Below are 15182 nucleotides of genomic sequence, written 5' to 3'. Positions count from 1 at the left end.
TAATCTGATGGTTTAGCAAGCTATAGGGTGCTAGGTGAGTCTGGTTGGGTTAGTTAGGGATCAAATCCTTGCTGGATTACTTTGGTTAGCTCAATGATAATTATGTTGACTTAACCAGTGTTCCCTTAGATGAATTCCTACTAGTTTTTCCCTTATTTTGCTTGCACCATATGGCTGTGTGCCAAATGATGATACAAACATGGTAACTCAACCCTATGGCTTGTGTGGCTTATGCATATGCTTGATTATTATGAGAAAAACAATGCTTGCTCATGATTCTTTGGTATACCTCACTCCAGCTCCTAGATTAGTTGTTGGTGTAGTGGTTCTGCTTCTGGATGTGTGCTTAAGCTTGCCCTTCTCGTCCTGGCTTGCTGGTGATGATCTACTTCATCAGTTCTTGCTCAACAGCAAGCAGTCCTTGGTGGAACTGTTTCTGGATGGTTTTGTTGGCTGTGATGTTCTTGCTGTTCTTGTGTTCTTACCCTTTGGAGCTGCTGTCGATGAATAGCTACGGTTTGCTTCTGAAAAGGTTTTATACTCCCCTCTCCTTGCTTCCTTGGTCGACAGCACTGCCTGGTCACTTTGGTGACTCTCCCCTGGCCTGTGTGATGTTGGGCATGCACAAGGCCTTGTGAGCACCCTGTGTGTTCCATGGTTGGAACTTGGGCTGTGGTTGGATCAACTCGGCTGAACTTTGATCTTATCCACCCATTTTCTGTTTCTTTCCCTAACCTGCCAAGTGGCTTTGCCACTTGGCTTAATGAAAAATCTGTTTGTCGTGTGTGTGTGTGTGCACGGATCATTTGGAGAATCAAGAAGATCCCAATCTCATGTTGATCAAGAAGTTCTTGAAGATAACTTGTGTAGTTTAGCCATTTTTCACTTCCTTGTAATTTTCCTTTTTCTTTTTGATTTATTCAATTTCTGAAATGTGTTGTAATATTTATAATTCATATGGATATTGTAAATGACAATGTATCTTGTGTGTGATTATCAATAAAGCTCAATTTTCTCTCAGGGAGTCAGCTTCGTTGGAAGCATTAGACAAGATATACAAATAAAAACTTACTCCTCAGGGAGTCAGCTTCGTTGCGGAACCCGATAAAACGAGAACCTATGTCGACCATCTCCTTCATCACGGGCTGCAAAATAGTTGACAAGCAAAAGAAAAGCATTAAGACATTGGCATTGTTTCGAGTAAAAAAAGTACGATCAGGCAAGCAAGGAAAACTCACATCATCAAGGAGAGGAGTTAGTAGGCTACCAATGGCAATCACCTCTTTACCAGAAGTACCCATCCTTGGTTTTTTCTTCAACACTCGGGGGTTGCGTGGTGGTGTGCTGAAGGTTCTGGAGCAACTTGTGGATCCTCGGAAAGGACCAGCGTGTGAGATGTGCTCGTGTTTGCTGGCCTGGGAGCGTCGGGTTCCAGAAGCTCTTCATCATCCCTATCCACACATTAATTTTTTAGCACAAGAACAAGAATACAAGTCAATATAATTGGGAGGAAGGAAGATAATTAAAACTTACAAGCTCATGTTGGCACCAGAAACGAAGGGGTTGAAGTTTTCTTGTTATTCGGGAGAAGATTCTTCGGCAGCTGGTTGAGATATCTTTGATGTGCCAGAGTCTTCCTCATCAAGTGTTCTTTTCCTCTCGCGCTTCTTTGGGGAAGCCGTAGAAGGAAGATAATTTGTTTGGGAGGAGCCAGAAGCATGTACTGACTCTGAAATTTTGTCAGAGGAACCTGCACTCTTTTCAGTTTCTGCGGGTTCACTCTCACGAACAGAGGTTTCTTGCGAGTCATCGGACGATGGCTCACTGAGGTACATCCCCGCCTTCGGGGAGTGGAGGAAGAGAAGAAAGAATTTGGTGGTTCTGCATGATGAAAGGGCGAGTTAACACAACAAAACTATAAAATTTGAAAGAGAAGTAATACAATTCGAGAAAAAAGAACTTACAGTTGGAAGAGCATGGGTACCACTAAATGGTTCCACGTGACATGAAGAAGGGACAAGACTTTTGTTGCTGAGTGAAGTGAAGAGGTGTACTAGTTTCTCCAAGTCCTTCACGGAGAGATCTTCGGAAATCCTAGCAGCATCACCAGCACCCGAATACAGCCAGAGGGGACTTGCGCGAGCCTGAAGAGGTTGTACTCGAATTTGTAGAAAATGCGCAATGATTTGTACACCCAACAATTCCTCCCCTTGAGTATTCTGCAGTGTTTGGATCCGAGCAATCAGGGACTCGGTGGTCGCTATTTCCTCGGGTGTAGCTTCTGCATCCCAAGACTTGCGCCTCAAAATTTCTTGCGAAAAGTTAAAGGGAGCAAGGTCATATTATTGAGTACTACTCGACTCGTGCTTGGCGTAAAACCACTTCTTGCGCTAGCCTTGGACGGAGTTGGCGAATTTGAGATCAAAATAACCGGCTTCCGGTCGCACACAGATGCAAACACCACCTACATTGTAGATGGCGTTTTGATGCAGCCCGACCTTCGGTCTCCACCGCATCATGTGCGTCAACGTCGACACATCACGCAAAGGTGAATCTTCTCCTTTATGCGTTCCTACAATGTCTCTCCTGAATGGTATGCTACTTCATCCTCCGTCATATGACCATGATAGGTATGCATCGCCGAGTATGGAGGAAGTGGATGACGCCATGGAGGCTCGAGGACTCAAGGTCAACGTCAAGCTCATGGGAAGCATGGAAGAGATCGTCAAGGAGAAGGGGACGCGCCGCGAAGGCCGCACGCGCCGCTCAGGACGACCGGCACTGCCGCCCATCTCCACCGGAACTGCCGCCCTACCACTACACCTGAGGATGAAGGCCCTATCGCCCTATCTGCGCCGGCACTACCGCCCCACTACAAAGAGCATCAAATATGGACCCTTTATCCCTTTGTATGCCTAAACTATGCCTCCTTATGGGCTCCCTGTATATAGGCTCCCACCCCCCCTTCATTAGGTTAGAGTTGATGAACTAGAATTTGGCTCATGCCTCCACCATCCCTTTGGGATTAGGGAAACCCCCTCCTTAGATTACCCAAATCTATTGTACAAGGCACTCCTTATATGATTAGTCTCTCACACTTGTGATTCTACCACCGGTCTATCACTCGTGTGATTCTACCGATCGTATACCGATCTTCCTCTCGGGGATTCTACCGCGTGTCTTTCTCTTGAGAGATTCTATCGGGATAGTGGTTCTAGCTATCGGGAGTAAACAGGAATTGTATCGGGTTGGTGTGCGTTTGCGTGTGTTCATCGTGTTCATCGTCGTGTTCTTCGTGTTCTTCCTCTCCCCCGCCTTTCCCTCGGTCAATTCGTTAGATCGGGCAACCCACGTGGCCTTAGGCTCCATCGTATGGTATCAGAGCAAAGGTTGCCACGGATTTGACCTTCCAATTTCACCCCAAAAATTTCCCAAAAAAATTTGCGCCAAAAAATAGCTCGAATTTAGATCTCAGGATTTGTTGAGTTTTTGTGGTTTTGGTCCACAGATCTGATGTTATAGTGGTTGATCTACATCCTCTCCAATTTTCGTGGTCTAATTCTTCCAATTTTTCTCGAATCGGAGCAATTTTTGTCTCCGCCGCGCGCGCGTCTAGCCGCCAAGGCCCACCTCGCCGCCGCCCGACTGAGTCTACCTCAGGCCGAGCGCAGCACCACCCTCCCCGCGCGCCTCTGGCCGATTCCAAGCATCATCGCCTAGCTCCCTGTCACGCTGAGCATGACACGGGAGGAGCTACCTCTAGGGAAAGCGCCTACGGGGATTACGTCTTCGAAAGTGAGTGACGGAAAAGTGTGACATGTGGTCACGTAGCTAGCAAGTGCCAGCTGTGTCTGGCGAGAGTTAAATAGAGGCGTGTGTCGCTGTGTGAGTGGTTAGGAAGAAGAAAAATGAATCTGATCCTCCTCTGTATTCTTCTCCTTCTTCCCCAAGACAATCTCTAGATCAAATCCTGTATCGTTATATCAAGGTTTGGTGATCTCGATCATACACCTTGTCCATAACAATTGGTATCAGTTGCTTCGTTCGATCCGTTCGCGCGACTAGATCTCGAGATCGTACCGGTAAGGCGTCTGCTCACGGTTGCTAATTGCTCTCGAGCGATCTAGCGTAAATCCCACGCAGCGTTCGGTTGATTCAGAGAAGTCTGCTGCAACGGCACCGTTCAAGCCGAGTGCCCAGGTCCGTTTCACGGTGACGGCGATGGAGGCGATGGAGGCGCGGTTGATGGAGAAGATGGGAAAGCTGGACACGCTTGAGGAGCGTTTCCTGTCGATGGAGGCGAAGATGGATCTCCAAGGGCAGCGACTGGATCAGGTACAGATCAAGGTGGATCTGTCCATGGAAAAGCTGGGAAAACTGGAGGACGAGCAGGTGTCGCTCGCGCACGGGGTGAAGAACAAGGAGGCTGCGCCCACCCACCCACCGTCGGTGTTGGTGCGCCCTCATACCACGGGAAGCATCTTCGGCCCAGGGCCGACAAGTGCTGCAAATCCGCGAGTAGCTATCTTCTCACCTCGCCCGGAGGAATACCACGAGAGTTCAACTGTGCGTGATTCGCTGTCCCCGGAAAATGAGGATTCTCACCAGAGAAGGCCCTGGATGCCACGGATGGATTTTCCTCGATTTGATGGCACTGATGCGAGCATTTGGGTCGATACCTGTGAGACGTTCTTCACTCTGTATCAGATCGCTCCAGGATTTCAAGTAGCTGCAGCAACGATGTACCTCCAGGACGCTGCAGCACACTGGTATCATGCGTTCAAGCAAAACCGTCAGCGGTTGAGTTGGGAGCAGTTCAGGCAGGCAGTGCTCCAGGAGTTCGATGTCGATACGCACCGAGTAAAACTGAAAGAACTGCTACAGCTGAAGCAAACAGGAACGGTGGCAGAGTATCGGAAACAGTTTGATAAGTTGGTATATCACATCAAGTTATATGATCCAGCATTTGGTGGCGTGATGCTCGTTACTCAATTCCTGATAGGCCTGAAAGAGGAGCTGCGTGTGGCGGTGGAAGCACAATTGCCAGATTCAGTGCAGAGGGCGACACTGATGGCACAAGTATTTGAGCAAACACCAGACAGTTCCAAGCCCGCATATAAACCGTACAAGCAGTATCAAAACACGCCATGGAAGGAGAAGAACAAATTCACTTCGGGGGAGGTGTGGAAGGCACAACAGCTGAAGGAATACAGAAGAGCAAACAATGAGGGGAAAATCTAAGCGAAGGCGCCGCATCCATCGCCCTTCCGTGCGGCGGGCGTTGCGATTAGTAAAAGTGCATCGCTGCTCTTAATGAGCGATTGCATCTTATCCCCTCCGTGTCTTTATCCTCTCACAAGTATCGTACTAGTACTCTTCACCACACGGACCACCACGGAAATAGCACCGCGCCTGGAAAAGTGAAGAGAGGAGGAGCCCGTCGCCGGCTCGCAGCGAGCGGGAGAGGAGGCCGCCAGCCTCGCAGCAGCCGGGAGAGGAGGCCACCAGCTCGCAGCAGCGAGAGAGGAGGCCGCCGGCACGCTGTAGCGGGGGAGGAGGCCACGCCGAGCACGCAGCAGTCGGGGATGCGGCCGCGCCGAGCAGCGGGGTTAGGCCCGCCGTTGAGGATGCAGCAGCGGGGGAGACCGCTGCCGCGAGCGGAAAGGCACGGCGACGAACGCATGGAGCTAAGCGCGCGAGGTGGCGGCCGCTTCGGAGGTTTCTGTCCGCTTCTCACGTTACCGCCGCCGAGCACGCACGCGAGGAGGAGGTCGTCGTCGCCAAGTACCGAGAGGCGGAGGAACATGCGGGGAGTACGAGAGATAGAGGTTGTCGCCGACGACGGCGAGGAGGCTCGCGCGGAGGAGCAGATGGGGCTTTCGGACACGAGGAAGAGACTAGTTATTCATCTGCGTAATTGACTGGTTAATTAGTAGCAATTGCCTTATTAGTTGGCGATAATCGCCGATTCACCGCCCCTAATTTCCAGTTCAATTTCCCAAATAGTTGTATTACGTATCTAGTTGTCATATTAACACTTGCTAGTAGTAATTTCCCGATTAATTAGTAGTAATTGATTGGTTAATTAGTAGCAATTGCCTCATTAGTTGGCGATGAATCGCCAGGTTCATCGGCGGTTAATTTCCAGTTTAATTTCCCAAATACTTATATCTAGTTACCATATTAACAGTTGCCCGATTAATTAAGAAAGGTATCCAGCATGTTTTGATCTAGAGTGATGATGAGATTAGAGATTTAATATGAAATCAGTCGATGAGAAAGGAGTAGCATGCTTTTTTTATGCATCGGATGTCTGCAGCGCGCATGCATGGTTGCATGGTCAAAAGCTAGCTACGAGTCACGGCCGAATGGAAAGAGTAGTTTCTGCGACGCATGCGAATTCATTTCACTGCCCTCTTCACGTGGTGGGGCCAGACGGATCCGCCTCACGGATCTTGTGTTGTGCGGCGCCGCCGGGTAGTGCAATGAGTGCTTCAAGTGTGGAGCAAAATATGCTCCAGGACACCAATGTGCAACACCAGTGGTGGCTCAACTCAAAGCAATGCAAGTGGATACAGCACCTGAAGTTTTGTCGGATGAAGTGCTGGAAATGGTGACTAACATGGAAGCGTTGGCAGTAGATGAGGCGGAGCAGCTGTCTATGAACGCTATTAGTGGAACAGATGCTGACAGCACGATCCAATTACCAGCTAGAGTCAACAATTTGACAGTGTTGCTGTTAGTTGATTCAGGCAGTACAGGAAGCTTTATTGATGCAGCTATGGTCAGTAAACTAGGCCTGATCCCACAGTCCAGATCACCTATTCAGGTCAAGGTGGCAAATGGGGAGCAACTGGTATGCAACAGCTACATTCCTAAATTCACTTGGCACACTCATGGAGTCAAATTTGAGCATGATATGCTAGTACTAGATATGGGGGGCTATGATGCTGTGTTGGGAATAGACTGGTCGAAGAAGTTTCGACCAATGAACTGTGACTGGGTTGAGAAATGGCTTGAGGTACCATATATGGGCACCACAGTGCGGCTGCAAGGGGTTATGCCAAGACAGCAAGACCATATTTCAGAGGTGTCCTTGGAGCAGGTGATACAAATGCATCATGCGAATGAATTGTGGGCAACAGCAATTCTGGAAAACAAAGAAGAGGTAACAGTGGTGCCGATACCTGAATGCGTGCAACAGTTACTATCCCAGTACGAATCGATTTTCCAAGAACCGTCAGAATTGCCACCAGTGAGGGGTTTTGAGCATGCCATTTCCCTGTTACCAGACACTGCACCAACGAATGCTCGCCCTTATCGATACTCGCCCTTGCAAAAGGATGAGATTGAGAGACAAGTGAAACAAATGCTGAAGATGGGAATTATCACGGCAAGTGTGAGCCCATTTGCCTCACCAGTGCTGTTGGTAAAGAAAAAGGATGGCCAGTGGAGATTTTGTATAGATTATCGTCGACTCAATGCTTCCACAATCAAGAACAAATTTCCCATGCCAATCATTGATGAATTGTTAGATGAATTGGCGGGTACCAAATTCTTCTCCAAGCTCGATCTGAGGAGTGGGTATCACCAGATAAGGATGTTGGAAAAAGATGAAGAGAAAACAGCATTCAAGACACACCATGGACACTTTCAATTCAAGGTCATGCCATTTGGACTGACTAATGCCCCGGCCACATTTCAGTGTGTGATGAATTCCATTTTCTCCGGATATATTCGCAAGTGTGTGCTGGTTTTCATGGATGACATCTTGGTGTATAGTAAATCCATCGAAGAACACCTGCAGCATTTGAGGGTGGTGTTCCAGATTTTGCAGGAGAACAAATTTTATGTCAAACTCAGCAAATGTCAATTTGCAGCAACTCAATTGGAGTACTTGGGACACATCATTTCTGATAAAGGGGTGGCCACCGACAAAAAAAAAACAGAAGCAATGTTGCACTGGCCACAGCCATCCAACCTTACAGAATTAAGGGGATTCCTTGGTCTAACTGGATATTACGGAAAATTCGTTAAGAACTATGGACTGTTGGCCAAACCATTGACAGATCTGCTGCAAAAGAATACAGCCTTTGTGTGGACTTCTGCTACTCAGTTGGCCTTTGATAATCTGAAGCAAGCAATGTCGCAAACACCAGTACTCACATTACCGGATTTTAACCGCCCATTTGTTATTGAAACTGATGCATGTGACAGTGGGATTGGAGCGGTGCTTTGCTACGACGAGGGGCATCCTGTTGCTTATCCGAGTAGGGCAACGGGGGTTAACAACCAGAAATTGTCAATATATGAAAAGGAATTCTTGGCAATAATGATGGCTGTGGATAAATGGAGAGCTTATTTGCGAGAGAGGCCCTTTCATAATTAAGACAGATCACAAGAGTCTATGCTGCTTGGAGGACCAAGTTTTGCACACTGAACTGCAAAGAAAAGCTATGACCAAGCTGATTGGGCTGCAATATAAGTTCCAGTATAACAAAGGAATAGACAATACACCGGCTGACTCACTGTCACGCATTGGGCATGTGTTTCATGCAATTTCAGTGGTTCAACCGAACTGGATGCAAGAGGTGGTCAATTCCTATGTGGTGGATCCAGCAGCACAACAGTTATTGAGAGAACTGGCAGTATCAGGCCACAATGCTCAGGGGTACACAATGAAGGATGGCCTCATATACTTCCATGGGAAAGTGTGGGTTGGGGCCAATGTGGGTCTACAAACAAAAATTATCACAGCTTTTCACTCCTCAGCGTTGGGAGGGCATTCAGGCATACAGGTGACATATCAAAGGCTCAAAAACTTGTTTGCATGGGAGGGCATGAAAGTGGCAGTAGAGGAATTCGTCAAGCAGTGCACAATTTGTCAACAGGCAAAACACGAGAATTGCAAAACACCAGGACTATTGCAACCTTTGCAACCTCCCTCAGCTCCTTGGCAATCAGTGTCGATGGACTTCATCACGGGCTTGCCCAAGTCTGGAGGGTATGAGGTAATTCTGGTAGTGGTTGACAGGTACACTAAGTATGCTCATTTTCTACCGCTCAAGCACCCATTTACTGCACCACAAGTGGCCCAGACATTCCTTGATAATGTGGTCAAATTGCATAGTTTGCCTTCCTCCATTGTGTCTGATCGGGACAATATCTTCACCAGTGCATTTTGGAAAAGCCTATTCACCAACTTACACACTCAACTGAATCTGAGCACGGCATACCACCCACAGTCGGATGGACAAACAGAGAGAGTGAATCAGTGTCTGGAATTGTACCTGCGCTGTTCAGTGGCTGCATCACCAAAACAATGGGTCAAGTGGCTACCATTAGCGGAGTACTGGTATAATACATGCTATCACACCACACTGGGGTGTTCTCCATTCAAGGCACTGTATGGGCACGAGCCAACGCACGGGATGTTTCCAGTCAGTACTGACACAGTGCCTCTGGCAGTGGATGAAATGCTACTGGCAACATGGGAAGACTATGAAGTGGTTCGCCAGCGGTTTCCAGATGCGGCAGCTTGGGGACAAGCTGCTACTCAAGGGGAGGCCAGTGTCACGCTGAGCATGACACGGGAGGAGCTACCTCCAGGGAAAGCGCCTACGGGGATTACGTCTTCGGAAGTGAGTGACGGAAAAGTGTGACATGTGGTCACGTAGCTAGCAAGTGCCAGCTGTGTCTGGCGAGAGTTAAATAGAGGCGTGTGTCGCTGTGTGAGTGGTTAGGAAAAAGAAAAACGAATCTGATCCTCCTCTGTATTCTTCTCCTTCTTCCCCAAGACAATCTCTAGATCAAATCCTGTATCGTTATATCAAGGTTTGGTGATCTCGATCATACACCTTGTCCATAACACTCCCGCTCGGCCAAGCCCCACCAAGACCGGCCCATGCCCATGCCTTGCTAGCAGGCACGTGCAGCTCCTGCTCGACCACGTTTCGCATCGCCGCAGCCACAGCAGCGCATCCGGCCGGCCGACCTCGCCGCTCCAAGCGCGCGCAAGCTCTGGCAGTAGCTACTCCATGCGCGCACGACGCAATCGCCCAAGCCGCGGGGCCTCCACTTCATCCTGGTCTGCGCGCAAAATCAGCTCGACCCCGGCAGTGCCGGCCACCGCACCCCGGCAGTACCGCTCAGCACACCACGGCACTGCCGCCCTATACCATTTTCACACAGTTTTGACCAAACGTTCATCCAGTTTTGACACCATTTTTCCCAAATTTTGACAACTTTTCAGCGTTCATTTGACTTCAAACTTTGACAGCCATCTTATAATATTGTGACTCTAATTTTGACACTTTTTTCGAAATTTTTTGACCGCTCGTTTTGACCCAACTTTTCGGGCATTGACTTAATTTGTCCGGTTTCCGATTTGGAGTGCATTGGTTGTACCATTCGTGTCCGCGCCAACATCGACACCACGGCGACACCTTTGGCACCCCGAATTTCGGCGCAACCTCGACACCATCATCGACACCACCTCAACATCATCGCAAGTTCGTGTTCCGAAACTGCCTAACATCAATAGGTATAACTTGCACCCTCTACACCTTGTAGCCCCATTTCTTCCTTTGTGTACCTATCCTATTGAGAGTGGCTTTTCGAGTGTTGCGAAGCATTGCACAAGTGTCACGACCGTGAGAGGGTGTGTGCGTGCGTTGTGTTGAGCAAATCTCCGAAGCAAGCTCGGTGGGAAAGATACACAAAAGAAGAACAAGTGATATACATACATAGAGGAAAAAAAGCTTCTAAGCATAGAAAAAAGTGAAAAAAAGAGAAAAATAAATAAATAGAAAAGAGTGTGTGTCCACCGATACAATGGAGTGGAAAGCTTATACGCACTACGAGAGATAAGAGAAGAGTGGCATTTGTGCAAATCTTGTTGCTTCTCTTATATGCAACCAAGCTACGGTCTTTCTTGTGTTGGCGTGACACCGAGCTTATAGTCTTCGTTAGGACCATCTTGTTACTTAGCTCACTTCCTTGGTCGCGCTAACCCCATTGTTCTCCTTGTGTGTGTTTTCGTGTTTCCTTGACATAGATCACCACTTTTGACATTCGACTTTGGATATTACCCACATTGACAATAGACTTTTTCGTTGGTCTTTTTCGTTTGCTATCCACCCCTTACCCACCACATATATAGTTTCTTAGCCTTTTGCGTGTGCTTTGAGTGTGTGCGTGAGTAACCCCGTTACAATTTTGACTTTGCTCTTGACTTGAACCACTTTTCCGATACTTTCTTGATAGGTGGGATACTTGTGTAGCTTTCCTTCCACCACATACATATACACCTATCCTAGTGAGCTATATACATGATGACCCCACTAGAGCAAGCTGAGATGAGAGCATACTTCACCGAGCTAGATGCTCGAGAAGCCCAAATGACACCCAAAGATAAAGCCGAGTGCAACGCATACTTCAAACACCTTGAGATCAAGAGTGATACACCCCATGAGTCGAGTGAGGATGTTTCGATTTCTAACAACTTAACCTCTACTCCGCTTGTGTTGTCTTCCTCTTTGCTAGGTTGCTCGGACATCGACGACGCCATTGCCATGGAGATGAGGTACTCCACTATACGTGAGATGAGCGACTCCACTATATGTGAGACAAGTGACTCCACTATATGTGAACTTGATGAGTGCCTCCACTTCGAGAGAATGAGCGATACACCAAGTGAGATGAGAGTGGTAGTTGATAGGTCATGTGAGTCCATTTCGAATTCTAACAACTTACTGAAAGAGCAAAGTCTAAACCCCGGGTTTTGTGTGTTTGATAACAACACTTGAATAATCTCACCGTGTGCTTTGAGTATCTTTGTTAGATTTGCAAGTGCAAGGTGACCTCGCTGGACACGTCAAGATCGGAGGACTGAAGCGTAGCTTATAGGTTTTCTGGTTTTGTGTGTGTATCGTGAGGTGACATGGTTGGAGAGAAAAAGGGGAGAAATACAGTTTTTGTCAGGCCGGTACTACCGGTACCAGTAGCGGTAGTACCGCTACCCCTACTGGTATCGCCCACGGTACCGCTCTGAAGTTCTGCGCTGGATTCGACCCACAATACGAGTTACGGTACCTCTGCGGTACCTGGAGCGGTAGTACCGCTTGCAAGCGGTAGTACCGCCCACGGTACCGCTCAAGTACCGTAACTAGTTACGGCAGTACCGCTTCGGTACCGCTGTGGTACCGCTTTGGATCTAGTAAGGTTTGAACCCCATTGCGGTACCTCAAGCGGTACCGCGAGCGGTAGTACCGCTCTGTGTCCACGTGGACCTGATCTGTGGGATTTCGAACTCAGAGTGGTAGTACCGCTTACCCAAAGCGGTAGTACCGCTTAGGCAAAAACTGGACATAACGGTTGGATTTGGGAGGGCCTATTTAAAGGGCCCTTCTTCCCCAACTCGTTTTTATCTCTCCTCTCTCTCTCTCCTCCATTGTTGCTGAGCAAATTTTGAGGAGTGGTGGAGGAGACCCCGATCTGTAGTTCTACCAAGAGAGATTTCACCAATACTTGCTAATCATTAGTGGATCTTGGTGGTAGGGTTCCTATGGTGGGATCTTGGAGAAAGTGCACCTATGGAGGCTAGCTTGGTGTTGTGCTAGCTCCATAGGTTGTTGGGAGCCTCCTTGTGGTGTGGAGCTCGCCCCAACCTTGTGAAGAAATCACCGCCTCGACCGCTGTCATAGTGGAGAAGGGGGAGCCCCTTTGTGGAGCTCTCTCGAGGAAGATGGTGAGGCCTTCCTTCGTGGTGTGGCCGCCTAGCCTCTTGTGTGAGGCTAGCACCTCCTCAACGCAGATGTACTCTCTTTTGTGAGAGGAACTGCGGGAAACAAACCTCGCCTCGTCTCCGCACCATTTGGTTGTCCCGCTCCTTACTCTTACTATCTTGCTTGTTCCTTTGCTTGTTGCACTTGTCTAGGATCACTGTAGGAACACCAACACTACTAACTCAATCACCTTTACCTTCCGCACCGCTAAAATTGAAAAAGATTAAAACTTGACGTAGCGTCCATTCACCCCCCCCCCCTCTTGTTCGCTACGATCCATTCAATTGGTATCAGAGCAAGGTTTCTTTCTCGGGCTTTACCGCCTAAGAAATGGCCGAACAAGAGACGGTTGGGAATGGGTCACCTTCCCTTGTGCCACCCGCTCCATCATCGCCCATCGATAGCACAACGGCTACGTTGGATGTGAAAGAACATCTCTCACATTATGTTTTGTATGTTTGATGTCAATATATGTGATACACTAATGTTTGGTTAAGTGGTACAGGGATTACATAGATATTTATTCATGTGTGTTGGATTTGATCGTCTGTCAAAAGTTATCAGAAAAAGTTGGCCTGGCCGGATAATCCGGGCCGGATATTGTTGAAATATCCGGCCCCCGTTTTTGGCTAAGTCTGCGAGGAAAAGCAGCGCGAGTATAGGGGCCGGATTTTTGCCCGGATATTGTCCCGGTATTGTACCAGGGCTGGAATATCCGGGCCGGATATTTTGGAAATATCCGGCCCCCTCGATTTTGGCTAAGGACCGGAAGAAAAACAAGTCTGGCATGGGGCCGGACATTTGGCCGGATAATGTCACAGTTTTGTCTCGAAGGCCGGATTATCCGGGGGGGGGGGCGGATTATCCGGCCCTTACTTAGGCCGGATTATCCGGCCCCCCGGAAGCTGCAACAGCTCATTTTGAGGGGAGGTATAAATACCCCCCTTCTTCTACCTTGGTTGCTTGCTCAATCATTATACAAGAAATCTGCCAAGCCACCTCCATTAGAGCCACCTCAAGAAACATAAGATTTGCAAGATCTCCTTCCTCCCCCAACCAAAGCTCTTGATCTTTGGAGATTCGAAGGAGAAGACACCGATCTACATCCTCACCGAAGCGTTCTTCATTTCCCCCTCTCTTGTTTGAGGGATCTCATGCTAGTGTTCCTATTTGGTTCCCTAGTTGATTTGTTGTTGATGTGTTGTTGTTGATTGTTGTATTGTTACAGATTTGGGAGCCTCCAATTTGGTTGTGGATGTGTGCCCCAAGAACTTTGTAAAGGCCCGGTTTCCGCCTCGAGGAAATCCCTTAGTGGAAGTGGGCTAGGCCTTCGTGGCGTTGCTCACGGAGATCCGAGTGAAGCCTTCGTGGCTGTTGGTTTGGCTTGCGTAGCAACCACACTCCTCCAAACGTAGACGTACCTTCTTGCAAAGGAAGGGAACTACGGGAATCATCTCCGTGTCATCGCGTGCTCCACTCTCGGTTACCTCTATCCCATTCTATCTCCTATTGCGTAGCTATACCTTGCTTAGTTGATATCCTTGTCATATAGGTAAATTCACTTAGTTGCATATCTAGAGAATTTACCTTTTGTGTCAAGCCTAAATTGAAAAAGAACTAAAAATTGGTTAGCACCTATTCACCCCCCCCTCTAGGTGCGGCATACGATCCTTTCAGGATGACCTCAAGAAATTGGAGTCATCCATCGTTAACCAAATGAAGGCGATGATGATGGAGTTGGTTGCTCAAAAACCAACCCCTATCGTAGATCCTAAGGCAAGTGCCGAGGATCCCCCACCAAAAGCTAACCAATTTCCTCTTGTTGATTTTGTCGCGCAATCGACAAAAGATCCACAAAAGGAAGGGCTTGGGGAGACCGGCACTTCAACAAAGGGGAAGGATGACACACCGATTGCGGAACGTCTAGGGGGTAATCATGAGGTCCCACCACCAAGTGATTACACCATAAACGTTCCAATACCTATGCCACATATCTTGTCGCATGGTTCACCACCGTTACTTGAATCAAATAGCTTTGCAAATTGGCAATTCTTAATGCGTTCTCATGTGCGCAGCGCATCTACCGAGCTTTGGCGCATTATCGAGGAGGGCTACTCGCCAAGAGACCCAAAGAGCTTGACAATAAGAGAAGTGCTGGATGACCAACTCAACGCCACCGCCATCAACATGATTCACATGGCCGTCACGCCCAAGGACCGCGCTCATATCCGCTCGCTCAAGACCGCCAAGGAAGCATGGGATAAACTCGACAAGATCTTCCTCGGAAATGAGAGCATCCAAAGCTCTTGTTTTGATGAAGTGAACAACATGGCCGACAACTTCGTCATGAATGAAGGAGAGACCCCCGAATAAATGTATCGGCGCCTCATCGCTCTC

Source organism: Lolium rigidum, chromosome 3 (assembly GCF_022539505.1).
Source record: "Lolium rigidum isolate FL_2022 chromosome 3, APGP_CSIRO_Lrig_0.1, whole genome shotgun sequence".
Classification (NCBI taxonomy): Eukaryota; Viridiplantae; Streptophyta; class Magnoliopsida; order Poales; family Poaceae; genus Lolium; species Lolium rigidum.
This window is presented reverse-complemented; position numbering follows the sequence as displayed.